Below are 27,191 nucleotides of genomic sequence, written 5' to 3' on the forward strand. Positions count from 1 at the left end.
CACCAAATTTTATGCATTGGGTGGAGAAACCCAAATTTTTGGCACTGGGATGCGGCATGGAAACTCCAGTTTTTCCCATGCTTGGGCACCACGGTGCAGCATGGAAACCCCAATTTTTCCCATGCTTGGGTGCCTTTTTTGTCGTAACATGGAAACCCCAAATTTTGGGTGCCGGGGTGCGACATGGAAACACCAAAATTTTTGGCACCGGAGTGTGACATGGAAACCCCAATTTTCCCAGGCTTCAGTGACTTTTCTGTCGCAGCGTGGAAACCCTTAATTTCCCACCCCTAAGCAATAAAAAATTGTCATCTAGAGGAAGAGGAAAAGGCGTGAGAGTGGGAGGGTTGTCCATATTTGTTTGTGACAAGGGTGAAGCTCTGAATCGAGGCGACCAAGGGCTGAGTCTCAGGGGATCGTGGTAGCAAGGCCACTTTGCCACTTACAATACCCTGTCACGTATTTAAGTTATCTGCAAAGGATTCTTGTCAACGACCATTTGGAATTGAACTTCAAAGCTGCCCTGACCAAAAGGCTTCACAGTCTCCATTTACAAATGACATGGGCCCCTGGCAGTGATAAAGTGATGCCCCTACTGCGAGTTGAGGTAAAGTTGAAGAGTGACATGCACCACTTCTAGTATGGATTTTGACTTAGAGGTTTCATTCATAATCTGACACACAATGGATTTGCGCCACTGGCTTTTCAACCACACGCGATGACCAATTGTGTGAATCAATGGTTCCTCCCATACTAAGTTGAATTACTATTGCAGTGTAGTTCATCAATAGGGTAAAACTAACCTGTCTCACGACGGTCTAAACTCAGCTCACATTCCCTATTGGTGGGTGAACAATCTAACACTTGGTGAATTCTACTTCACAATGATAGGAAGAGCTAACATCGAAGGATCAAAAAGCAGCGTCGCTATGAATGCTTAGCTGCCACAAGCTAGTTATCCCTGTGGTAACTTTTCTGACACCTCTAGCTTCAAATTCCAAAAATCTAAAGGATCAATAAGCCATGCTTTCACGGTTTGTATTCGTACTAAAAATCAAAATCAAATTATCTCTTACCATTTTGTTCCACACGATATTTATATTCTCATTGAGCTCGTCTTAGGACACCTATGTTATCTTTTAATAGATGTGCCACCCCAGCCAAACTCCTCACCTGACAATGTCGTTCGCCCAGATTGACCCGTCGAAACATGCTTTAAAGCCAAAAATAGGGGCAGTGCCCCATCTCCACCCCACGGAATAAGTAAAATAATGTTAAAAGTTGTGGTATTTCACTTGCGCCAAAACTGGCTCCCACTTATTCCACACCTCTCGAGTCATTTCACAAAGTCGGACTAGAGTTAAGCTCAACAGGGTCTTCTTCCCCACTGATTCTGCCAAGTTCATTCCCTTGGCTATGGTTTCACTAGATAGTAGATAGGGATAGTATGGATACCTTTAATCCATTCATGTGCATCACTGATTATATGATGAGGCATTTGGCTACCTTAAGAGAGTCATAGTTACTCCCGCCGTTTACCCGCACTTGGTTGAATTTCTTCACTTTGACATTCAGAGCACTTGCTAGAAATCGCATTGCATCAGCATCCGCAGGAACCATCACAGTAATTAAATAGTCAGATTCCCCTTGTCCATACCAGTTCTGAGTCGACTGTTCGACCCCTAGGGAAAAGCCCACGACAAGGGGGCATTCTATGTCGGTAGCCCAATCGTCACATGACTACCCGACCTCGCCACGAGAGTAGCTCAGGCAGACTGATGGCAGCCCATGAGTTGAGGGTGTAGACCCCTAGGCCCAACCCTCAGAGCCAATCCTTTTCCCAAAGTTACGGATCCATTTTTCCGACTTCCCTTACCTACATTTTTCTATTGACTAGAGGTTTTTCACCTTGGAGACCTCATGCAGTTATGAGTATGACTGAGCATGAATGGTACTCGGTCCTCCAGATTTTCAAGGGCCACCGAGGGTGCACGAGACATCGCAAGATATGCGGTGCTCTTCTAGCTGCTAGACCCTATCTCTGGGTGAACCGATTCCAGGGTGAACAAGTTGTTAAAAAGAAAAGAATACTCTTCTCGGGGCCCCCGACGATGTCTCTAGATTTCCTAACATTGTCGCCCACTACCATGTCTCAGTTCAGGAATATCAACCTGATTCCCTTTTGATGCTTGTGCAGAGTGCATGCTTGATAGAATGCTTGCACATCTCTTAGGATTGACTAACCCATGTCTAATTGTTGTTCACATGGAACCTTTCCCCACTTCAGTCTTCAAAGTTCTCATTTGAATATTTGCTACTACCACCAAGATCTGCACTGGGGGCCAATCCACCCAAGCTCACGCCCGAGGTTTCTCAATGATCCCTGCGTCCTCCTACTCATCAGAGACAAGCAATTGCTCTGACAGTCGAGTATAGGTTGTGCGCTTTAGCGCCATCCATTTTCGGGTCTAGTTGATTCGGCAGGTGAGTTGTTACACACTCCTTAGCGGATTTCAACTTCCATGACCACCGTCCTACTGTCTTAATCAACCAACACCCTTTGCGGGTTATAGGTTAGTGCGCAATTCAAAACCATAACTCAACTTTCAGTTCATCCCGCATCGCCAGTTCTTCTTACCAAATTGGCCCACCTGGAGCTCTCAATTCCATGGTGCGGATCAATGGAGTAATTGCACCCTCTTACCTATTTAAAGTTTGAGAATAGGTCGAGGGTGTTACACCCCCGATGCCTCTAATCATTTTCTTTACCCAATAAAACTCGCGCATGAGCTCTAACTATCCTGAGGGAAACTTTGGAGGAAACTAGCTACTAGATTGTTCTATTAGTCTTTCACCCTTATAACCAAGTCAAAAAAATTATTTGCACATCAGTATCGCTACGAGCCTCCACCAAAGTTTCCTTTGGCTTTGCCCTATAGGCATAGTTCATCATCTTTTGGGTCGCAACAGGTGTGCTTGGACTCGAACCCTTCGCATAAGCTTAAGGTTAGTCGATGATGCACGGCCCCAGAGAGGGGATCTTACCCATCAGCTTCCTTGCACCTCACAGGTTTTCGAACACGCCAACTCGCACACATGTTAGACTCCTTGGTTTGTGTTTTAAGACGGGTCGAATGGAAAGCCCGCCAACCAACACCACAAGCACGCAGGTGCACACGGCCCGCCACAAGGGTACACGCTTCATTCCTCGACCACCACAATGGAAAACCGACAGGAAGTAATCCACCCGTGCTTGTGACGATGCAGTAGCCCGTGTTGGTTTGCACCTCAAGTTGAGTGGTGGACCAGCCTGAGCCATTCCACATCTGACCGAGATGCATCGACAACCTCCATCCACTTCCCTCCTAGCAATTTCAAGCACTCTTTAACTCTCTTTTAAAAGTCCTTTTCATCTTTCCCCCACGATACTTATTCTCTATTAGTCTCTTGCCTGTATTTAGCCTTGGACGGAATTACCACCCAATTAGGGATTCATTCCCAAATAACCCGACTCACCGACAATGCCCTGTGATGTGGTAGGGTCTCGGCCTGACAGGGCTGTCACCCTCTCAGGCACCCTCTTCCAAGGGACATGGCCCAGGTCCGCCATTGAGGAAGATTCTAAAGACTACAATTTAGGCGACGTTGCCACCTGATTTTCATGCTAGGCTCTTCCCAATTCACTTGCTGCTACTAGGGGAATCCTTCTAATTTTATTTTCATTCGCTTAATTATATGCTTAAACTTAGCGAGTGTTCTCACCTGAGCTGAGCTCACAAAGTTGGAGGTAAATCTACCCTACCTGATGGGAGGACAAGAGAGAGAAAAGAAAATTCGAGTGATGCCACACAAAGCCCACATTAGCTAATGTTGACTGCCCATCCAAGGGGACAAGATCACCGCTCACTGATGCACACCACAAAACATCTCTTGAGGTATTTCAGCAAACTGCACTACATTAGGGATGGACGACCAGCTCTGCTAGTCCCTAACATATTGCAGGGAGTGTGTTTCAATGGGATGTGACACCCAGAAAGACATGCCCTCGATCAACACCTCCGGCACAAATTTCATTCAAAAACTTGATGATTCATGGGATTCTGCAATTCACAGTAAGTATCACATTTCTCTATGTTCTTCATTGTAACAAGAGCTGAGATATCCGTTATTAGGAGTCGTTTCCATGTATTACTAAAAAATCTGCCATAAAACTAAATAGGGGCACCCCCCACAACAAATGTAAGGCTAAGGGCCAAAAGGAGGAAAGGAAGAAAAATTCATGAAAGAAAGAGAAACAAAGGTGTCTACCCTCCTCACAAGAGGGGGCAAAAATAGAGAACAATCTCCCCGAGCCCCACGCTCTCACAAAAAGGGGGGAAATGCATGGAACAACAATCAAGAAGCACTAGGGTGGCCACCCCAGGAGCTCGCACTGCCTCTAATCCTTCCTGAACACTAGTCCACAACAATTCTCCCTTTTCTCCATAAGATAGGGACCGAAAGGAAGAAGGGAAGAAAAAAAGGTGAAAGAAATAGAGATCAAACGTGGCTACCAGCTCACAAGGGGAGGCTCAAACAAAGTGCAAGCCTCCCAAGCCTTGTGCATTTGCAAAAAGGGGAAAATTGAAGGGGATGACGATCGAGAAGGACTAGGGTGGCCACCTCGGGAGATCGAACTACGTTTCGTCCTTCCTGAACACCAATCCAAAATAATCCCTCCTTTTCTCCATAAAGCTAGGGGCCAGAAGGAAGAAGGGAAGAAAATAACATGAAATAAAGGGATATCAATAGTGGCTACCAACTCACAAGGGGAGGCATCAAACAAAGAACAAGCTTCCCAACCTCGTGCCTTGGTAAAAAGGGGGGAACTACAGGGGACGATGATCAAGAAGGACTAAGGTGACCACCCTGGGAGCTCGCACTGCATTTCATCCTTCTTGAGCACCAATCCACAACAATCCCACCTTTTCTCTGTAAAGCTAGGGGCCAAAAGGAAGAAGGGAAGAAAACAACATGGAAGAAAGATATATATAAAACATGTCTATCGGCTCACAAGGGGAGTCTCAAACATAGAACCAGCTTCACCAACCGCTTGCCTTCAAAAAAAGGGTGGAACTACAGGGGACGATGATCGAGAAGGACTAGGGTGGTGACCCACGAAACTCGCACTACTTTTCATCCTTCTTGAACACCAATCACAACAATCCCACCTCTTCTTCGTAAAGCTAGCGGCCAAAAGCAAGAAGGGAAGAAAACAACATGAAAGAAAGAGATATCAAACATGGCTACCAGCTCACAAGGGGAGGCTCAAACAGAGAACAAGCTTCCCAAATCTCGTGCCTTCACAAAAAAGGGGGAACTTCAGGGGATGGAGATCGAGAAGGACCAGGGTGGCCACCCTACGAACTCACACTTCTTTTCGTCCTTCCCGAACACCAATCCGCAACAATCCCACCTCTTCTCCATAAAGCTAGGGGCAAAAGGAAGAAGGGAAGAAAACAACACCAAAGAAACAAAGATCCCAAGAAGAGAGAGAAGCTCAACAACACATTGAGTAGATGTCCGCTAACCAAAAGGAAATCAAACAAGGCACCCAATCAAAAAGCATCCCACCTCTTCACACTCTCCCACATACATTACGACACAACACCCTTTCTAGCTTACAACATAACAAACAATAATCAAACAACCAAGCAAATAAATCACAACCTCAACTTGACCACTAGAAAATACAAGGGCCACAATGAGACCAGTCTCGAGAGCATGTTAGTAAGAGGTAAACAACCAGCCAACTTCGCACAAGGCTTCAAATGAAAAATAGACTACTAATAACAAACTCACCCTGCTATTGCACCCCTCCATGTACAAAACAGCCAACAACATTTCCAGTGAGAAACTCAACAGGGGTCAAGAATCAAACTCCAAAGAGGAGTTGTCACGGGCTGACACTCAACGCTAGAGAAAGCCATAGGCCAGAAATACATTTATGGTGCAAGGCCACTAAAGAGGGACGTCCGCAAAACACACACCATAAAAAAAATAAATGACCAAGTCCCACAAAAAACCTTGAATCCAAAGGTAGGAACAAATACACAACTTGCTACTTCTTTTTTTCTTAGAAGGGGAGTGGCTCATGAGAGGACAAGGAATTCCCTCGACAACAAAGGCATGAGATAATATTGCCACCCTCATGCCCATTGGTGGGGAGAATTGTGATCTCAATGGAGCTCAGACTGAGGGAGGGGTTTTTCATTACCTAGACAACCAACCCTTCCGCGAGGGCATATCGAGGAATGGTTAGGAGGACTAGGGTGGCCAACCCAACGGGTTGAACCGCTCTTCATCTATCCCATACTAACCCAACCCCAAAAATTTCCCCTCACGGAAGGTTTGAGCTACCAGGCGCGCGCCCAACCACTCCCTCGACCCAACCACCAACAAAAAAGCTCACCCAAGCAACACATCAACCACCACCACCTTTTTGAGAGAACCAACTATGGAAGCTTGCACCCTTGCCAAGGGCTTCCAACGAACAAAATACCATGCACCACCATTATGAATGAGTCTAAATTTATCCATCATATTTATCAAGCACCTCAATGACAGCAACCATGCTCGGCCAAATAGACCGTCAGAAGGACTCCCAAAAAGATTCCAAACCCCCTACAGAAACACATTAGGGGAAAGAAAAACAAAGAATGTGTGGGACAAGCACAAGCATGGCTTGCAAGCACACACAAAAAAAAACAAGCATTACCTCAAGACAAGCAACCAATAATGTTCCTGCCAAACACCAAACCCACTCCCCTAGAGACACACCACACAGTCACACATTGCAATCAAAACCCAACCAACCCAAACCAAAAAATAAAACCTCTACTATCAATGATCCTACCGCAGGTTCACCTATGGTAACCTTGTTACGACTTCTCCTTCCTCTAAATGACAAGTTTCAATGAACTTCTCACGACGTCGATGGTAGCAAATCACCATCTTCGATGCAACTGAACACTTCATCAGATCATTCAATTGGTAGGAGCGATGGGCGGTGTGTACAAAGGGCAGGGACCCATGAGTGTTGACACGTGCTTACTAGGAATTCCTTGATGAAGACCAATAATTGCAATGGTCTATCCGCATTAGAATGCAATTTGAGAAGATTTCCCGATCCTCTCAAACTAGGAAGAAAAACTTGATGGGACATGGAAAGCCTATATTTCATGCACTTGGGTAGCTGTCGTGATGGTAGGGCAAGGAAACCTCTCTTTCCCCACACTTGGACAACTCCTGGCTCAACAAGGCATGGAAACTCTAAGTTCCAGAGACAGACTAGGCAAGCAGTTTCCACCCCACTATGAAATGGAAACCCCAAGTTTGCAAGACTTGGGCAGTTATTCATTGTTCCACAACATGGAAACCATGAGTTCCATAAACTTGGGTGATTTTAGTCATGTTGTGACATGGAAACCCAAGTTCCCTGAGCCAAGGCTGCAGTTTTCACCCGGGCGGGAGATGGAGACCCCAGAGGTTCCCAGAATCAGGCGGTTTCCCTCATGCCACAAAACAGAAGCCCCCAGGTTCTGCAGGCTTTGGTTGTCATTTCACGGTATGGAAACCTGAGTTCCTTGCACTAAGGTCATGGTTTCTATCGTGGCGGGACACGGAAGACCTCGAGTTTCCAATAATTGGGTGGTTTCCGTCATGACACTGAATGGAAAGCCCTTTGTTTGGTAGACTTGGGCGGTCATTCCTTGTTGCACGATGACATGGAAACCTGAAGCTCCCCAAACCTGGGTAGTCGTTCCCTGTCATGTGATGACATGGAAACCCGAAGCTCCCTAGACTTGGGCCGCAGTTTTAGCTGTGATGTGAGTAACATGGGAACCCCGCGTTTCCCAGACTTCTGTAGCAATTTTTATCATGGTATGAAATGGAAAGCCCATGTGTCCATTGACTTGGGTAGCAGTTTCCATCATGTTGTGAAATAGACACCCTAAGTTCCCCAAACGTTGGCGGCTTTTCGTCGCCCCATGACATGGAAATACAAAGTTCCACAGACTCTCAGGTGACTCACGGTGTGCCGCAACATGGAAACCCTAGGTTTCCCAGACTTGGGTGGTTTCTGTTGGTGGTTCTGACCATGCTACAACATGGAAACTATGAGTTCCCTAGACTTGGGCAGCAGTTTCGAAACACCCCAAGTTCCCCAGACTTGCGAGCTAGTTTGCATCATCATGGAAACACCAAGTTCCCCACATTGGGGCATTGTTGAAAACCTCGCATTTCCATCGTGCCATAAAATGTGGAAACTCATAGTTCCATCAAGGGTAGGACATGGAAACCCCAAGTTTCCCCAGACTTGGGTGTCGCCAGTTTCGTGCATGGTATGAAATGGAAACCCCAGGTTTCCAAGGCTTAGGCACCAGCGAACGACATGGAAACCCCAAGTTTTTGTAGGCTTGGGTGCCACCGGTTTCAGTCGTGGCACGACATGGAAACCCCAAATTTCCCAAGCTTGGGCACTAGGGCACGACATGGAAACCCCAAGTTTCCACAGGCTTGGGCGCCACTGGTTTCAGTCATGGCACAACATGCAAACCCCAAGTTTCCCCAGGTTTGGGTGTCGAGGCGTGACTTGGAAATCCCAAATTTTGGGTGTGACATGGAAACCCAAAATTTTTTGCATAGGGTGGAAGCCCCAAGTTTTTGGCGTAGGGTGGAAACCCCAAATTTTGGCTGTAACATGGAGACCCCAAATTTTGGGCGCGACAAGGAAACCCCAAAGTTTTTTGCGCCAAGCGAAAACCCCAAATTTTAGGCGTTGGGTGGAAACCCAAAATTTTGGGCGTGACATGGAAGCCCAATTTTTTTTTGCGCTGGGTGGAAGCCCCAAATTTTAGGCACCAGGTGGAAACCCCAAATTTTGGGTGCCGGGGCGCATCATGGAAACCCAAATTTTTCCCATGCTTGGGCATATTTTTCGTTGCAATGTGGAAACCCCAAATTTTGGGTGCCAAGGTGCGACATGGAAAGCTAAAAATTTTGGGCGCGAAGCGCAAAATGGAAACCTGAATTTTTGAGGGCTTCGACACCTTTTCCATCGTGGCATGGAAACCCCAAATTTCTCACCCCCAAGTAATAAAATATTTTTGTTTGGAGGAAGAGGCAAAGGCGCGAGAGCAGGAGGGTTGTCCAAATTTTTTTGTGACAAGAGTGAAGCTCTGAATCAAGGTGACCAAGGGCTAAATCTCAGTGGATTGTGGCAGCAAGGCCACTCTGCCACTTACAATACCCTGTCACGTATTTAAGTCATCTGAAAAGGGTTCTTCTCAATGACTGTTTGGAATTGAACTTCAAAGCTGCCTTGACCAAGATGCTTCATGGTTGTGGTTTGTAAATGACAGAGGCCCCTGGGGGCGACAAAGCGATGCCCCTACTACGAGTTAAGATAGAGTCGAAGAGTGACATACACCACTTCTAGTGTGGATTCTGACTTAGAGGCATTCCGTCATAATCTGACATGCGGTAGCTTCACGCCACTGGCTTTTCAACCAAGCATGATGACCAATTGTGTGAATCAATAGCTCCTCTTGTACTAAGTTGAATTACTATTGTGGTGCGGTTCATCAGTAGGGTAAAACTAACCTATCTCATGATGGTCTAAACCCAGCTCACGTTCCCTATTGGTGGGTGAACAATCCAACACTTGGTGAATTCTGCTTCACAATGATAGGAAGGTTTGACATCGAAGGAACAAAAAGCAACGTTGCTATGAATGCTTGGCTGCCACAGGCCAGTTATCCCTATGGTAACTTTTCTGACACCTCTAGCTTCAAATTCCAAAAATATAAAGGATCGATAGGCCATGCTTTCACGGTTTGTATTCGTACTAAAAATAAAAATCAAATGAGCTTTTACCATTTTGTTCCACATGATATTTCTATTCTCATTGAGCTCATCTTAAGACACCATGTGATGCCCCAGCAAAAATCCCCACCTGATAAATTCTTCCGCCTCGATCGACCCACTGAAATGTGCCTTAAGGCCAAAAATAGGGCAGTGCCCCATCTTCGCCCCACAGAATAAGTAAAATAATGTTAAAAGTAGTGGTATTTCACTTGCGTCAAAAACAACTCCCACTTATTCTACACCTCTCAAGTCATTTCACGAAGTTGGACTAGAGTTAATCTCAATGGGGTCTTCTTTCCCCACTGATTCTACCAAGCTCATTCCCTTGTCTGTGGTTTTGCTAGATAGTATATGTGGAGAGTGGGAATATTGTTAATCCATTCATGCATGTCACTAATTAGATGACGAGGCATTTGGCTACCTTAAGAGGTTCATAGTTACTCCTGACATTTACCCGCGCTTGGTTGAATTTCTTCACTTTGACATTCAGAGCACTAAGCAGAAATCACATTGCATCAGCATCTGTAGGGGCCATCGCAATGCTTTATTTTAATTCAATAGTCAAATTCCATTATCCATACTCGTTCTAAGTCGACTGTTTGACACTTAGGGAAAATCCCCTAACAGGGGGCATTCTACACCCGTAGCCCAATAGGCATGTGACTGCCCGCCCTCGTCGCCAGAGCAGCTCTGGCAGACTACCGACAACCCACAAATTGAGGCCGTAGCCCCTAGGTCCAGCCCTCAGAGCCAATCATTTTCTAAAAGTTACGGATCCATTCTACCGACTTCCCTTACCTACATTATTCTATTAACCAGAGGTTGTTCACTTTGGATACCTAATGCGGTTATGAGTACGTCCAAGCATGAACGGTACTCGATCCTCCAGATTTTCAAGGGCCGCTGAGGGTGCACCAGACACCGCAAGATCTGTGGTGCTCTTCTAGCCACTGGACCCTATCTCCAAGTGAACCGATTCCAGGGTGGGCAAGTCGTTAAAAATAAAAGATAACTCTTCCCAGGGCCCTCGACAATGTCTCTAGATTTCCTAATGTTGCCACCCGCCACCATGTCCTGATTCAGGAATATTAGCCTGATTCCCTTTTGATGCTCGTGTAGAGTGTACCCTTGATAAAAGGCTTCCCCATCTCTTAGGATTGACTAATCTATGTCCAAGTGTTGTTCACATGGAACCTTTCCCCACTTCAGTATTCAAAGTTCTCATTTGAATATTTAGTACTACCACCAAGATCTTCAACGGGGGCCGATCCACCCAAGATCATGCCTGAGGTTTCTTAATGAACCCTGTGTCCTTCTACTCATCGGATCCAGGCAATTTCTCTGACAATCGAGTATAGGTTACGCGGTTCAGTGCCATCCATTTTCAGGGCTAGTTGATTTGGAAGGTGAGTTGTTACACACTCCTTAGTGGATTTTGACATCCATGACCACCATCCCATTGTCTTAATAAATGAACACCCTTTTTGGGATCTAGGTTAGCATGCAATTCAGCACCGTAACTCGACTTTTGGTTCATCCCACATCACCAATTCTTCTTACGAAATATTTCCCACTTAGAGCTCTTGATTCCATGTTGCGGCTCAATGGAACAGTCACAACCTCTTACCTATTTAAATTTTGAGAATAGGTCAAGGGAGTTACGCCCCCGATGCCTCTAATCATTTGCTTTACCCTCTAAAACTCGTGTGTGAGCTCTAGCTATCTTGAGGGAAAATTTGAAGGAAACTAGCTACTAGATGGTTCGATTAGTCTTTCACCCCTATGCCCAAGTCAGACAAACGATTTGCACATCAGTATCGCTACGAGCCTCCACCAGAATTTTCCCTGGCTTCACCCTACTCAGGCATAGTTCACCATCTTTCAGGTCCCAACAGGTGTGCTCGCACTTGAACCCTTCACATAAGCTCAAGGTCTGTCAACGATGCACCCCCCCAAAGAGGGGATCTCACCTGTTAGCTTCCTTATGCCTCGTAGGTTTTCAAACCCACTGACTCGCACACTTGTCAGACTCTGTGGTCCCTGTTTCAAGACGGGTTGAATGGAAAGCTACCAACCAACACCACAAGTGCGTAGGTGCACACGGCCTGCCACAAGGGCACACACTTCATTCCTTGACCACCGCAACGGAAAACTAACAGGTATTAATCCATCCACGCTTGTGACGATGTATCAGCTCGTGTTGGTTTGCACCTCAAGTCGAGCGGCAGACCATCTTGAGCCATTCCACATCCAATCGAGACGCATCGACAACCTCCATCCACTTCCCTCCTCGAAATTTCAAGCACTCTTTAACTCTATTCTCAAAGTACTTTTCATCTTTCCCTCACGATACTTGTTCGCTATCGATCTCTCACCCGTATTTAGCCTTGGACAGAATTTACCACCCAATTAGCGCTGCATTCCCAAAGAACCTGACTCGCCGACAATGCCTCATGATGTAGCAGGGTCTCGGCCTAACAGGGCCATCACCCTCTCAGGAAACCCCTTCCAAGTGACTTGGCCCTGATCTGCCACTGAGGACACTTCTACATACAACAATTTAGGCGACACTATCGCCTGATTTTCATGCTGGGCTCTTCCTGGTTTGCTCGCCACTACTAGGGGAATCCTTGTAAGTTTCTTTTCCTCTGCTTAATTATATGCTTAAAATCAACGGGTGTTCTTGCCTAAGATGGTTTGACAAAGTTGGAGCTAAATCCACCATACCCAATGGGAGGACAAGAGAGAGAAAAGCAAGTTCGAGTGATGCCACACAAAGCCCGCATCAGCTAACTCCAACTGCCCATCCAACGGGACAAGATCACCACTCGCCGACACATGCCACGAAACATCGCTTAAGGTATTTCAGCCAACTACACCACATTTTTCACGGATGATCAGCTCCGCTGCTCCCTAACATATTGTAGGGAGTGCATTTGAATGGGATGCGACCCCCAAGCAAACATGCCGTCGACCAAGGCCTTGGGCGCAAATTGCATTAGAAAACTCAGTGATTCATAGGATTCTGCAATTCACAGTAAGTATCACATTTCACTACATTCATCATTGTAACAAGAGTCGAGATATCCATTGCTGAGAGTCATTTCCATGTATTACCAAAAAATCCACCACAACACTAAATAGGGGCACCCCCCACAACAAATGTAAGGCTAAGGGCCAAAAGAAAGAAAGGAAGAAAAACGCATGGAAGAAAGAGAAACAAAGGTTTCTACCCCCCTCACAAAAGGAGGCTCAAATAGAGAAAAATCTCCCCAAGCCCCATGCCCTCGCAAAAAGGGGGGAAATGCAGGGAACAATAATCGAGAAGGACTAGGGTAGCCACCCTGGCAGCTCGCACTACTTTTAATCCTTCTCGAACACCAGTCCACAAAAATTCCCCTTTTTCTCCATAAATCTAGGGACTGAGAGGAAGAAGGGAAGAAAATAAGGTGAAATAAATAGAGATCAAACGTGGCACCATCTCACAAGGGGAGGCTCGAAAAAATCATAAGCCTCCCAAGCCCCGTGCCTTCGTAAAAAGGGGGGAATTGAAGGGAATGACAATCGAGAAGGACTAGGGTGGCAACCCTTGGAGCTCACATTGCATTTCATCCTTCCTGAACACCAATCCACAACAATCCCACCTTTTCTCCATAAAGCTAGGGGCCAGAAGGAAGAAGGGAAGAAAACAACATGAAAGAAAGGGATATCAACCATGGCTACAGGCTCACAAGGGGAGGTTTCAAATAGAGAACAAGCTTCCCCAATCATGTGCCTTAGCAAAAAGGGGGGAACTTCAGGGGACGATGATCGAGAAGGACTAGCGTGGCCACCCTTGGAGCTCGCATTGTGTTTCGTGCTTCTCGAACACCAATCCACAACAATCCTTCTTTTTCTCCATAAATCTAGGGGACAAAAGGAAGAAGAGAAGAAAACAACATGAAATAAAGGGAGATATCAAACATGTCTACCAGCTCACAAGGAAGGCTCAAATAGAGAACAAGCTTCCCCAACCTCGTGCCTTCGCAAAAATTGGGGAACTGCAGGGGACGATGATAAAGAAGGACTAGGGTGGCCACCCCCGGAACTCACATTACTTTTTGTCCTTCCTGAACCAATCCACAACAATACCACCTTTTCTCCATAAATCTAGGGACCAAAAGCAAGAAGGGAAGAAAAAAACATGAAAGCAACAGATATCAAACGTGGCTAGTGACTCACAAGGGGAGGCTCAAACAAAAAACAAGCTTCCCAAACCTCGTGCCTTCGTAAAAAGGGGGGAACTACAAGGGACATGATCGAGAAGGACTAGGGTGGCCACCCCAAGAACTTGAACTACTTTTTGTCCTTCTCGAACACCAATCCACAACAATCCCACCTCTTCTCCATAAATCTAGGCGCAAAAGGAAGAGGCGAAGAAAACAACACCAAAGAAACAAAGATCTGAAGAAAAGAGAGAAGCTCAACAACAAGCCGAGTAGATGTTATCTAACCAAAAAGAAATCAAAGAAGGAACCTAATCAAAAAGCATCCCACCTCTTCACACCCTCCCACATACATTACGGCACAACACCCTTTCTAGATTACAAAATAACAAACAATAATCAAACTAATAAGCAAATAAATCACAACCTAAACTTGACCACTAGAGAAGACAAGGGCCATGATGGGACCAGTGTTTGGAGAATGTTACTAAGAGGTAAACAACCCACCAACTCAACACAAAGCTTCAAACGACAAATACACTACTAATAACAAACCCACCCCACTATTGCACCCCTCCGTGTATAAAACACCGAACAAGATTTCCAGCGAGAAAGTCAACAGGGGTCAAGAATCAAACTCCAAAGAGGAGTTGTCATAGGCTGACACTCAATGTTGGAAAATTCCACGGGCCAGAAATACATTGATGGTGCAGGGCCACTAAAGATAGGGACGTCTGCAAAGCGCACACCACGAAACAAAGAAATGACTAAGTCCCACAAAAAACCCACAATCCAAACGGAGGAACAAAGATACAACTCGCTACTTCCTTTTTTCTTAAAAGGGGACTGGCTCATGAGAGGACGAGGAATTCCCTAGACAGCAAAGACACGAGATAAGATTGCCACCGTCATGCCCATTGGTGGGGAAAATTGTGATCTCGATGGAGCTTAGACTGAGGGAGGGGTTTTTCATTACCTGGACACCCAACCCTTCTGTGGGGGCATATCGAGGAACTGTCGGGAGGACTAGGGTGGCCAGCCCAATAGTTGAACTACTCTTCATCCATCCATACTGACCCCACCCCAACAATTTCCCTTCACGGAAGGTTTGAGCTACCAGGCATGCACGCAACCAATCCCTCCATCCAACCACTAGCAAAAACTCTCACCCAAGAAACACATCAACCACCACCACATTTTTGAGAGAACCAACTATGGAAGCCTGCACCCTTGGCCCATGCCTTCCAATGAACAAAATATCAAGCACCACCACTACGAATGAGTCAAAATTTATCCATTATATTTCCCAAGCACCTCAACTGTAGCAACCATGCCGAGCTGAACAGATCATCAGAAGGGCTCCCAAGAAACAAGCTTTCGAACACCCTACAGAAACACATTGGGGGAAAGAAAAAAAAAGGATGGGTGGGACAAGCACAAGCATGGCTTGCAAGCACACACACGAAAAAATAAGTGTTACCTCAAGACAAGCAACCAACAATGTTCTCACCAAACACCAAACCTACTCCCCTAGAGACACACCACATAGTTCCACATTGTAATTGAAACCCAAGCAACCCGAACCAAAAAAAAAAACCCCACTATCAATGATCCTACCGCAGGTTCACCTACGGTAACCTTGTTACAATTTCTCCTTCTTATAAATGATAAGGTTCAATGAACTTCTCATGACGTTGATGGCGGCAAACCACCATCGTCGACACAATCTGAACACTTCACTGGATCATTCAATTGGTAGGAGCGATGGGCGATGTGTACAAAGGGCAGGGACGTAGTCAACACGAGTTGATGACACGTGCTTACTAGGAATTCCTAATTGAAGACCAATAATTGCAATGGTCTATCTCCATCACGATGCAATTTGAAAAGATTTCTCGATCCTCTTGAACTAGGAAGAAAAACTCATTGGTTGCATTAGTGTAGTGCATGTGTGGCCCAGAATATCTAAGGGCATCATAGACCTATTATTGCCTCAAACTTCCATGGCCTAAATGGAAATAGTCCCTCTAAGAAGTTGGTCATGAAGGGGAACCTCCGTGTATCTAATTAGCAAGCTGAGGTCTCATTCGTTATCGGAATTAACCAGACAAATCGCTCCACCAACTAAGAATGGCCATGCACCACCACACGTAGAATCAAGAAAAAGCTCTCAATCTATCAATCCTTACTATGTCTCGACCTAGTAAGTTTCCCTGTGTTGATTCAAATTAGGCCGCAGGCTCCACTCCTGGTGGTGCCCTTCCATCAATTCCTTTAAGTTTCGGCCTTGCGACCATACTCCCCCTGGAACCCAAACACTCTGATTTCTCAGAAGGTGTCGTGGAGTCCTTAGAGCAACATCCATTGATCCTTGGTCGGCATCATTTATGGTTGAGACTAGGATGGTATCTGATCGTCTTCGAGCCCCCAAATTTCATTCTGGATTAATGAAAACATCCTTGGAAAATGCTTTCATAGTGGTCCATCTTTCATAAATCCAAGAATTTCACCTCTGACAATGAAATACGAATGCCCCCAATAGTCCCTATTAATCATTACTCCACTCTTGAAGGACAACACAATATGACCAGACTCCTATCACGTTATTCCATGCTAATGTATTTAGAGCATATGATTTCTTTGAGAACTCTAATTTTTTCAAAGTAACAACACCATAGTCGCGACCCAGCCAATTAAGGCGAGGAGAATGCTGCCAACAAAAGGGATGGAAGGGCAGGTGCATGCCGAGTAGGCGGACCGACCTTTACGACTGAAGATCCAACGATGAACTTTTTAACTGCAACAACTTAAATATACACTATTGGAGTTGGAAGTACCATGGCTACTGGCACCATAATTTCCCTCCAATGGATCCTCGTTAAGGGATTTAGATTGTACTCATTCCAATTACCAGACTTGATGAGCCTAGTATTGTTATTTATTTTCACTACCTCCTTATGTCAGGATTGGGTAATTTGCGTGCCTGTTGCCTTCCTTGGATGTGGTAGCCATTTCTCAGGCTCCCTCTTCGGAATCGAACCATAATTATCCATCACTTGTCACCACCATGGTAGGCCTCTATCCTACCATCAAAAGTTGATAGGGCAGTGTTACACTAAAATTTGTCACCATGACTATTTACAGTCAGTATGGCTCCATCAACTGTCATACTATCCTCCTTGGCAAGTCTTATACCTGTGCTCGTCATGTAAAACTCCAAGAAAGAGAGAAAGTCCTTAAAAATTCAATTAACTATGGTTACGCAGTTTCTCTTAACCTTACCTGCGTGTACGCACCTGAAGTTCACAATACCTGCGTACTTGTACGCTCTGTCTATAAAGGGGTGGGTGCGTACTCCTGTAAAGGTCAAAAGGCGCGCGTTTTACTTCAAAAAACTTACTTGTGGTCGATTCTAGATCATTCTAGAAGATGGTTTGACGTGTATTGAGCGCCTCCAGATGGTTCATGCATCCCAAAGAAAGAGGAACTTATCCCATCAAGAGGGGAGCTATCCCATTGAAAGAGGGGCTTATCCCATTGATGGTGGACCTGATTAACTTCCTCCAAAGCATTATAAATACAGGCATTGGGCCAGAGGGAGGGGAGGTTGAAAGCTGAACATTCCTAAGGGTAGATGCTGCTGAAATTAGGACTCCCTTATAGAGCTTGAGAGGAGAGATTCCCATCCTTTCTTAGCTTAATTTGGAAGTGGGTGAGCTGATCAAAGTAAAGGAGAACTCTTACTGGACCCTGGGAGGGACCTGCACAACACCAAGGCACTGGTTGAAATGGTTTCTTTGGTTTCCACTTAATACAATTAAGTTCATTTTTCTCAACAAGTTGTTATATATAATTTTTTTCATATACTCCTTGGTATTTATGATGAATATGTTTTATTTTATGAGTTATTCAGGTGCTATGTAATCGTTTGCTTGTTAGTGAATGCAGGTTTCAAAGAGAAGGAGGAGCTCATCTGGATCGGAGAGGCTGGACTGCTACAAACATCGTTGAACTAAAGGTATGCTTTAAACACCTGGTTGCTTGTATTCTAAATGCATATTTAGGGAAAGATAGTGCTTAATTGTCTTGTTTGTCACTAGAAAGCCTTAGCTTCTAGGGAGGTCGGTTTTGTCCGCAAAATTGACTCTTTCTGCATGACAAAATGGCGACTCCACTGGGGAATCCATGGATTTGATTAATTTCTCTTTTGATTGATACTTTGATTTGAGAAAAGTTCGATTTCTTTCTGGTTTTTGACTGATTGACCGTGAATTTGGGTGGAATAGCTTAGGGTTAAGTTAATTTTTATTTTTCTTGGTTTTGATAGCAGTACGCACCCTCTGCGTTAAGCACAGTGCGTACCTGTACACACTGCAGCTTTGTACACAGAGCGTGGCCGCACCTGTGCAAACAGGATGCCTGCATACCCTGTCAAAAGTTTAGAAAATTTCATTTTTTTCTTTTTTTACCTATTAGATCTTGTTTATAGCTTATTTGTTGCTGCCCAGATCCACTGGTTACCTGTCAGAAGTTTTCATCTAAGCTTGTTTCATTGGCATTTCTGCTCTAAGCTTTTATCAATTGGGTGTCTTGAGTCTCTTTTTGAGAAATTCTTGATTTATTTTCCTTTGGTCATTACTTGGAGGTTTCTCTTAGTCCTTTCACAATTTTGCATCTTTTTGCTTTTTCTTTTGTATGAGTGTTAATCGCATTTGAGTGTTTTTATTTTTTGATCTTTGGAACTCTCGCCCAATTTTCTAGACTTGCACTTGATTGGTTCTTAGATCACATTAGAATGATCTTGTGTTTGAGAATTCTCTTGCATAGATCACATTTGCATAATTAGAATTCTCATTTTCAGAATATTAATGAAAAATGTGCATAGATTACATTTGCATACTTTTCAAGTGAATTTTGCATAGATTACAATTGCATAGTTTACATTCTGAAAAATGAATCGTAGATTTAGATCAGTTTTCTTTGATTTGAATTTACACGAAAATAAAAATAAAAATAAATGTTTTGAAATTGATTTGCATTAGTTTTTCTTGATGAAATTAGTGCATTAGAGAATTTGTTATATTTTCTCTTAGTGATCAATTTTTGCATTGTTGGAAGTAAATGGAAACTCTCTCCTTACTTTAGTTAGGATTCATTGAATTGAAAAGATTACATTATCATATTCGATTGCATTCAGTTTTGGGTCGGGTCATAACACCATTGGTTTCGTATCCATTTACCCATTTGAGTAATAATAGCCTTAATAACACATCGCTTAATTAAAATTCATCTAGTAATTTTTACATTTCTAGGGCTCTGATACACCAACTAGCTTAGGCTAGTGTCTTGGATTAGGTTCTAGTTAACAATCCAAGACAGCAAAACCAAACAAGTAGCTCATATTATGGTAGGATATATCCAACTGTTACATTTATGCTCTGGGAAAGCTCCTCTTAAAGGAGAAGCACGAGATCGTGTCCGAACCAGTGAGGGGATCAATCCTCCTTCATTGGGAATGACACCATATACGCACGTACTACAAACGGCAAACCAAGGATTAACCATTGTCGAGGAGCTTGGGGTCACTTGTCGGTAAACCTTGGATTATTGTCAAGGAGCCGGCAAGGGGATTGAGCTTGTTACTCTGCCCTTGCGTGCTGTCGGATCGTAGACTATTCCCCCATGTATATTTGTTGTTGTTGGTAACCTTAGTGACTATTATCTTTAGGGTTCTACCCAAGGTGACGGTGGAGGGAAGATCCCACTGTACCTGGAGCAAACGTCGGCTAGACTCACTTGGATTTTCTGGGGGGTTCACTTCACTCGAGACGATTAAATTGGAGGAACTTGGTCTAGTATATTCATTAAGCAGGTTGCCGGGGTAACTGTTCCACCCGCCACTTCTGTACTGAATTCTACGATGTTGGATTTCACCACCAACTAGTGTTTTCGGTCTGGAAGGTTACTGTTTGTGTGTGGTTTGACTCCTAGATTTGTTAGCGCGTGTTAATTTGTTTGTTTTTACTTTTAGAGACCATAGGTGTGAATTGTGAATTTTAATTGTTAAGTGTGAATTGTGAATTGTTAATTTTAGTTTTAAATTGTTAATAAAATTCACTAAAGTTGAATATAATGGCAAATGTTCCGGAATTTATCAACCTAGGAACCCGTCCTAACGAGAATCCTAGTACTTTTCCTTACTTTGGAAATGTTGGTCCGCCTTACATGGCTACATTGTCATTATCTGGATTTACAATAGGTTTACCGATATGGTTATTTTCAACTTCGTTGGCCCCAAATACTCCAATTGTTCCACCTCAACAGAGTTCACCATCTCAACATCACCAACCTTCTGTTGACCCTTTACCTTCTTCACCTAATTTTTCTTCCTCCATTTCTTCCTCTTCGGTTGGTAAAAGCCTTGATGCTAGTAACCAGGTGGCTAAGAAGAAGAAGAAAGGGAAGAAGAAAAGGAAGAAGAAGAAGTAAGATAAGAAAGAAGTCAACCAACCAACCACGACTGTAAGTGTTAGTTGTGTTGAGGAAAACTCCGACATGCATCGTAAACCAAAATACCCTTGTAGGCTTTGTAAGGGTGACCACTTCCTTGTCAATTCTCCTCGTATTCCAAAGGTCTTGGAAGTATGGTCAGAAAAATCTCATCAACTTTCCATTGATCCATCAACCAGTGATAGTCAGGTTCCTGGGAAAAAGGGTAAAGTTAGGTTTCCTTGTAAGTTATGCAAAGGGAGTCATCAAACTCACATTTGCCCTCACATGGATGAAGCCTCAAAATTGTTGGAAAACCTTACTGTTCCACAGCAAAAATTTCCAACTGGTTACTGTGAACTTTCTCCCAACCTACCGTCAACTGACGGAGTGATTGATCAAATTTCAAGTACGGTCAATCACACTCTTCCATTGGAGAGTGAAACTCATGTCACTCAGGTTGATGATCCATTAGTTGATCAAGTGGTCGATTCAACTTCACATTCGGTCGATCCCACTTTCCCTTTAGAGAGTGAATTTCATATCACTCATGTTCTTCTTATTACATCAGATTCTTCTATGCTGGGGGGCATTTCACCTGTTTCTACAAAACCCCCTCCAAGTACTGAGGTCTTTTCCTTTGATTGGAATAGACTGACAGAACCTCGTCTTCCTTCCTCCATCCCTTTCCAAATCATTGTCAACGTTGGTGGTAGGGACATACATCGTACTCAGGTAGATGAAGGTGATTCTGTTAGTATCTTATCCTCAACTGTTTGGAAAGCTTTGGGTTCCCCTCAGCTTGCGCCTATTACGCAGAATCTGAAAGCTTTTAACAGAACCTTTAGTGAACCTTTAGGGATCCTTCCTAAGTTTTCTATTACCTTGGAAGGTAAAACTGTCTGTATTGATCTTATGGTAGTTCGAGGTCCCTTGGATTTCAATTTACTCCTTGGGCGAGACTATGTTTATGCAATGAAAGTTGTCATATCGACACTCTTTCGCGTGATGTCTTTCCCTCACAATGGTCGTATTGTGACTGTAGACCAGCTTTCGTTCCCTAGTCTTGTTTCAACTACCAATAATATGACACCCCTAAATGTTCCTGATTCTAAAGTGGTATCTACCCTGCCACGGGTTAATTATGTGGCAACTGGTCCCATGTTTTTAGTTACCGATGTAAGTGAGCCTCTCACTGTTTGCTCATCTTCCTTTGATTTAGATCAGGTAATTGACATGGAAAACTCTATGGGATTACTTTAACACGATGTTCTTATCCCTTTTGAGTCCCTTGACATGTGTTCCTTCCAGAGAAGTATTCTTCCTTCTGATGAAGACCTCTTGGAAGCCATGATCAAGGTGTGTCCATTGACATGTCTTTCTTCCAGTTGGAAGCCATGATCAATGCAGTGAGGATAGTTTGTTACCATCTCAACCTCGTTAAAAAATGAAACTGGATGCTGTGAGGAAATTTTTTCCTGTATCAACCTCGTTAAAAAATGAAACAGGCTGTCATGAGGACAATTCTTTTTACTGAGTCAACCTCCTTAAAAAATGAATCTGGTAGATTTTTAGGTTATATAGGTATATTGTAGAAAGTAGGATTTCGAGGAAAGTTCCTTTTACTGTGTCGACCTCATTAAAAAAAGAATCAGTGAGTCAGAGGATAGTTCTTATTACTGTGTCAACCTCGTTAAAAAATGAATCAGGTATGAGGATAGTTCTTTTCTTGTGTCAACCTCCTTAAAAATGAAACAACTCCCTTTTCAAGTTAAATATTGAAAGTAAACCTTCATTCCATCCACCTGGTTGAATGCAATGAAGCATGGGGGGCATGTACCTCGCTTTGCATCATTATCCTGGGGGCATGCGAACTTCTTGAGCATATTTCCTTGTCTTGTGTCAAGCTCGTTAAAAAATGAAACAAGGGTAGGTTAAGTAGGTATATTGTAGAGAGTAGTTATGAGCATAGTTCCTTGTCCTGTGTCAAGCTCATTAAAAAATGAATCAAGGATTTTAGAGCATAGTTCCTTGTCTTGTGTCAAGCTCGTTAAAAAATGAATCAAGGTTTTTTAGAGTATAGTTCCTTGTTAGGTAGATTGTAGAGAGTTGTTATGAGCATAGTTCCTTATCTTGTGTCAAGCTCGTTTAAAAAATGAAACAAGGGTTTTGAGGATAGTTCTTTTCCTGTGTCAACCTCACTAAAAAATGAAACAACTCCCTCGAGTCTTTCCAAGATTTCGAAAGTAAAGCTTCATTTCATCCACCTGGTTGAATGCAATGAAGCTTCGGGGGCATGTACCTTGATTTGCGTCATTATGTTGGGGGCATGTGAACTTATAACAAGCATAGTTTTTTGTTTCAAGCTTGCGTAAACATGAAACCGAATCCGAGCATAGTTCTTTTCCTGTGTCAAGCTCGTTAAAAAATGAAACAAATCCTCCTCTAATTGAGTCGAGAGTTTGACTAGATCTCATAAATGTTAAGTTGTATATTTAGGTTAGTTATTTCAGTTTTTTGCATAATTTTCTTACAGTTTTAGGTTGAGTCTTTCAAATGATCTCGTAACTAAACCTTCATTTCATCCAACTGGTTGAATGAAATGAAGCTGGGGGGCATGCGCTCTAGCAGTTACGCTTAGGGGGCATCAAGCACAGTTTTCTCTCTGTTTCAAGCTTGTGTAAAAATGAAACTACTTTGAAGCATAGTTTTTCTCTGTTTCAAGCTTTTGTAAAAATGAAACCTATCTCGAGTCAATTTCGGTTATTTTCAAGACTCGTTAAACTCATGAAAATCTCGAGATTATTTTGCTATCTTTCATTCTCGTAAAACAAATGAAAATGTCGAGTTCTTTCTGTCTTTTCCTGCTCGTAAATTAAATTGAAAGTCGGCCATATGAGTACATTTTTATCATTTTTTCAAACTCATTAAAACTTATGAAAAAATGAAAACCATGAGTACATTTTTATCATTTTTCGAACTCGTTAAAACTTAAGAAAAAGTGAAACCTTAGAGTCATCTTTAAGCCCTTTTCTGACTCCTAAAACATGAAAAGATTGTCGAGCGTTTCTTTTACACTCGTTAAAACAGAATTAAAAGACGGTCCTCTTACAGCCCTTTTCTGACCGTAAAAACATGAAAAGATTGCTAGATTTTTGTCGTTTCAAATTCGATATTGGAAATAAAACGACGTGTCCTTGATCGCTTTTTACTTTTCAGGTCAGAGACACTAATCATGAAAGTACTCCTTGGTCGTAAAGATCAAGCGGTTCTCTCAAGTATTATTTTATACTTTTTCGGGCTTGGGAGACACAAATTTACGAAAACGTTCAACCCTTGAGTCTTCTTAAGTTTTTCAGACTCTCTAAAATTGAAAAACGTTGAGTTTCTCCTATACTGGACTCATTAAAATTTCACAGTAAAGGACCTGTTCGATTACAAACAAGAATGGACCACTCCTTATTAGGGTTTGAATCTAAACTAAGTTGGACTCATCTGAAGGATGAGCTTATAATCAAGCATATGTTATTCTCCTCAAGCTTGTAAAAAATAAAGAGGTACTTGCCAGAAATGGTGGGGGAAAAGAGAGAAAATGAGCCTAATTATTATCCTTTGTCTCAGAAAAACCTTATCACCACTCTTGAACACGAGACTTTTTCATTCACCTGGGTTGGGAAATCCTTTGCCTAACAAGTTGATCAAACCACATTGAAAATCTTCAGCCAGTTCCGGGTATTAACTTTGGGTCAATTGTCACCAAGCCATCTGTCATGTCGTTATGTGTTCAAGAGGTCACTGCAAATAAACCATTCATCTGCAAAATACCTGTCATCCATCTTGACCATGCCTGAGTCAGTCCTTACAACTACATTTTTTCAACTTGATCTATGATTTCGTGTTGTGGGCTTGCCTGCAACAGGTCGCTTTCTATCGACATCAGCACATTATCTAGAAAGATGACCTAGAAATCGTCATTACCTTGGAATCTGCATGCATCAATGGCAGGTTTCTCGCCTTGGACGACAGTTTACATCTATTCACATCTCATGGATTGTATTGGGTACTTTGAGAACCATTGACATCACTGGTGGTCTCTCTCACACTTGTTAACAGTTTACATCATCGACTAGTAATCAAGTGGTTTCTACCATGTTCGACATCAACTCATTTATTCACATGGATAGAATCGTACTATTTCGGGAAGCGGAAATGAAGACCCTGGATCTAGTTTCCAACATCCAGGCTGCAAGGAGTTTTTTATTCATTATACAGTAGAATAATTATAAACAAATGGCTATGTCCATACTGTGTCTACATGAGTCTATGATTATGATGTACTGCGAAATCATTCCTATGTCAGAGTAGTAGTTAGTGTGTTAGTTAAAGTTTTTAATATGAGTATGGGAATGCCTACCTCAGCGATGATATGATCTTATATATGTATTTTGTGTTGAATATTTTCAGGTTCCGACTGGGCTCTCCACAAGATAATCCTTGAAATGATAAAGTGCTTCACCCTTCCTAGATGATATGAAACCCTAAATCTACTACAGGCTTCGCACTTTAGGGGGCAATCTGTTACACTAAAATTTGTTACCATGACTATTTATAGTCAGTATGGCTCCATCAACTGTCATACTATCCTCCTTGGCAAGTCTTATACCTCTGCTCCTCATGTCAAACTACAAGAAAGAGAGAAAGTCCTTAAAAATTCAATTAACTCTGGTTACGCAGTTTCTCTTAACCTTACCTGCGTGTACGCACCTGAAGTTCACAATACCTGCGTACTTGTACGCTCTGTCTGTAAAGGGGTGGGTGCGTACTCCTATAAAGGTCAAAAGGCGCGTGTTTTACTTCAAAAAGTTACTTGTGGTCGATTCTAGAGCATTCTAGAAGATGGTTTGATGTGTATTGAGCGCCTCCAGATGGTTCATGCATCCCAAAGAAAGAGGAACTTATCCCATCAAGAGGGGAGCTATCCCATTGAAAGAGGGGATTATCCCATTGATGGTGGACCTGATTAACTTCCTCCAAAGCATTATAAATACAGGCATTCGGCTAGAGGGAGGGGAGGTTGAAGCTGAACATTCCTAAGGGTAGATGCTGCTGAAATTAGGACTCCCTTATAGAGCTTGAGAGGAGAGATTCCCATCCTTTCTTAGCTTCATTTGGAAGTGGGTGAGCTGATCAAAGTAAAGGAGAACTCTTACTGGACCCTGGGAGGGACCTGCACAACACCAAGGCACTGGTTGTAATGGTTTCTTTTGTTTCCACTTAATACAATTAAGTTCATTTTTCTCAACAAGTTGTTATATATAATTTGTTTCATATACTCCTTGGTCTTTATGATGAATATGTTTTATTATATGAGTTATTCAGGTGCTATGTAATCATTTTCTTGTTAGTGAATGCAGGTTTCAAAGAGAAGGAGGAGCTCATCTGGATCGGAGAGGCTGGACTGCTACAAACATCGTTGAACTAAAGGTATGCTTTAAACACCTGGTTGCTTGTATTCTAAATGCATATTTAGGGAAAGATAGTGCTTAATTGTCTTGTTTGTCACTAGAAAGCCTTAGCTTCTAGGGAGGTCGGTTTTGTCCGCAAAATTGACTCTTTCTGCATGACAGGCAGAAATTCGAATGAAGCATCGCTAGCACAAGGGTTGTGTGATCCTTCGAGTTATCATGATTCACCAGAGAAGTAGGCAAGCCCACGCCAGCCTTTTATCTAAAAAAAGCATCCCTTCCAAAGATTCGGGACTTGGTGCACGTATTAGCTCTAGAATTACTATGGTTATCCGAGTAGTATCATACCATCAAAAAAACTATAACTAATTTAATGAGCCATATGTAGTTTCACAGTCTGAATTAGTTCATACTTAGACATGCATGGCTTAATATTTGAGACAAGCATATGACTACTAGCAGGATCAACCAGGTAGCACCCTCCCACTTCAAAGGGAATTCCGGGCAATCTTTTACCAAGAGCCAACCTAAACACCAATCAAGTCAAAGAGATATAAAAATATCATGTAAAACTTTTATGCCTTGCACCTCTTGCATCGCAAGAAGGAAGCACACACAACATGCCAAGGACATGGCAAACAAATGGGTAGACCTGCCGAGCCACAGCAAACCAAGGCCACTTCAGAGTTTGCAACCATGCCTCAACCAACAAGAAAATGAGCGATCACTCTCCCACTCCCTTAGAAATTCCTCCAAAATCCTCCATGCCATACACCGAGGCCACCTAGGAGTCGACCCGGACAGCATCAACAGTGGACCTCGATCTCCCGATCAGCTACGACAACCTTGATACAAAGGAAATAAATGGAGAACAACCAACCATGCAACCTTTATACTATAAATGAGTCCCAACCCTCCCCGCCCTGCACCGAGGCCACCTAGGAATCCACCCAGATAGCAGCAATGATGGACCTCAATCTCCCAATTGCTTGTAGAAGACTCGATGCGAAGGAAAAGGAAGGAAATAAAAAGAGGATGACCATCCACAAATCCTATCATAGAGAGGCCATACAAACCTCCCTGCCCCGCACCGATGCCACCAAGGAGTCTACCCGGACAGTAG

At 43.3% G+C, this 27,191-nt stretch overlaps 4 non-coding genes and 1 pseudogene across 4 annotated transcripts; all 5 read right to left on the bottom strand.

Moving 5' to 3' along the window:
* Window positions 1-380: 380 nt before the first annotated feature.
* On the bottom strand, window positions 381-3,776 carry LOC149157415 (25S ribosomal RNA). The gene has a single exon (XR_016262128.1). It is a non-coding gene; the product is annotated as a 25S ribosomal RNA (ribosomal RNA).
* A 247-nt stretch (window positions 3,777-4,023) lies between these two features.
* LOC149157416 (5.8S ribosomal RNA) lies at window positions 4,024-4,177 on the bottom strand. The gene has a single exon (XR_016262150.1). It is a non-coding gene; the product is annotated as a 5.8S ribosomal RNA (ribosomal RNA).
* A 5,044-nt stretch (window positions 4,178-9,221) lies between these two features.
* Window positions 9,222-12,610, bottom strand: LOC149157417 (25S ribosomal RNA). The gene has a single exon (XR_016262132.1). It is a non-coding gene; the product is annotated as a 25S ribosomal RNA (ribosomal RNA).
* A 247-nt stretch (window positions 12,611-12,857) lies between these two features.
* On the bottom strand, window positions 12,858-13,011 carry LOC149157418 (5.8S ribosomal RNA). Its single transcript, XR_016262103.1, has one exon. It is a non-coding gene; the product is annotated as a 5.8S ribosomal RNA (ribosomal RNA).
* A 2,715-nt stretch (window positions 13,012-15,726) lies between these two features.
* LOC149157419 (18S ribosomal RNA) lies at window positions 15,727-17,464 on the bottom strand (annotated as a pseudogene).
* Between the last annotated feature and the right edge of the window lie 9,727 nt (window positions 17,465-27,191).

Source organism: Pinus tabuliformis, chromosome 5_2, assembly GCF_031772625.1.
Source record: "Pinus tabuliformis cultivar Carrire ecotype Pingquan chromosome 5_2, CPIR1, whole genome shotgun sequence".
NCBI lineage: Eukaryota > Viridiplantae > Streptophyta > Pinopsida > Pinales > Pinaceae > Pinus > Pinus tabuliformis.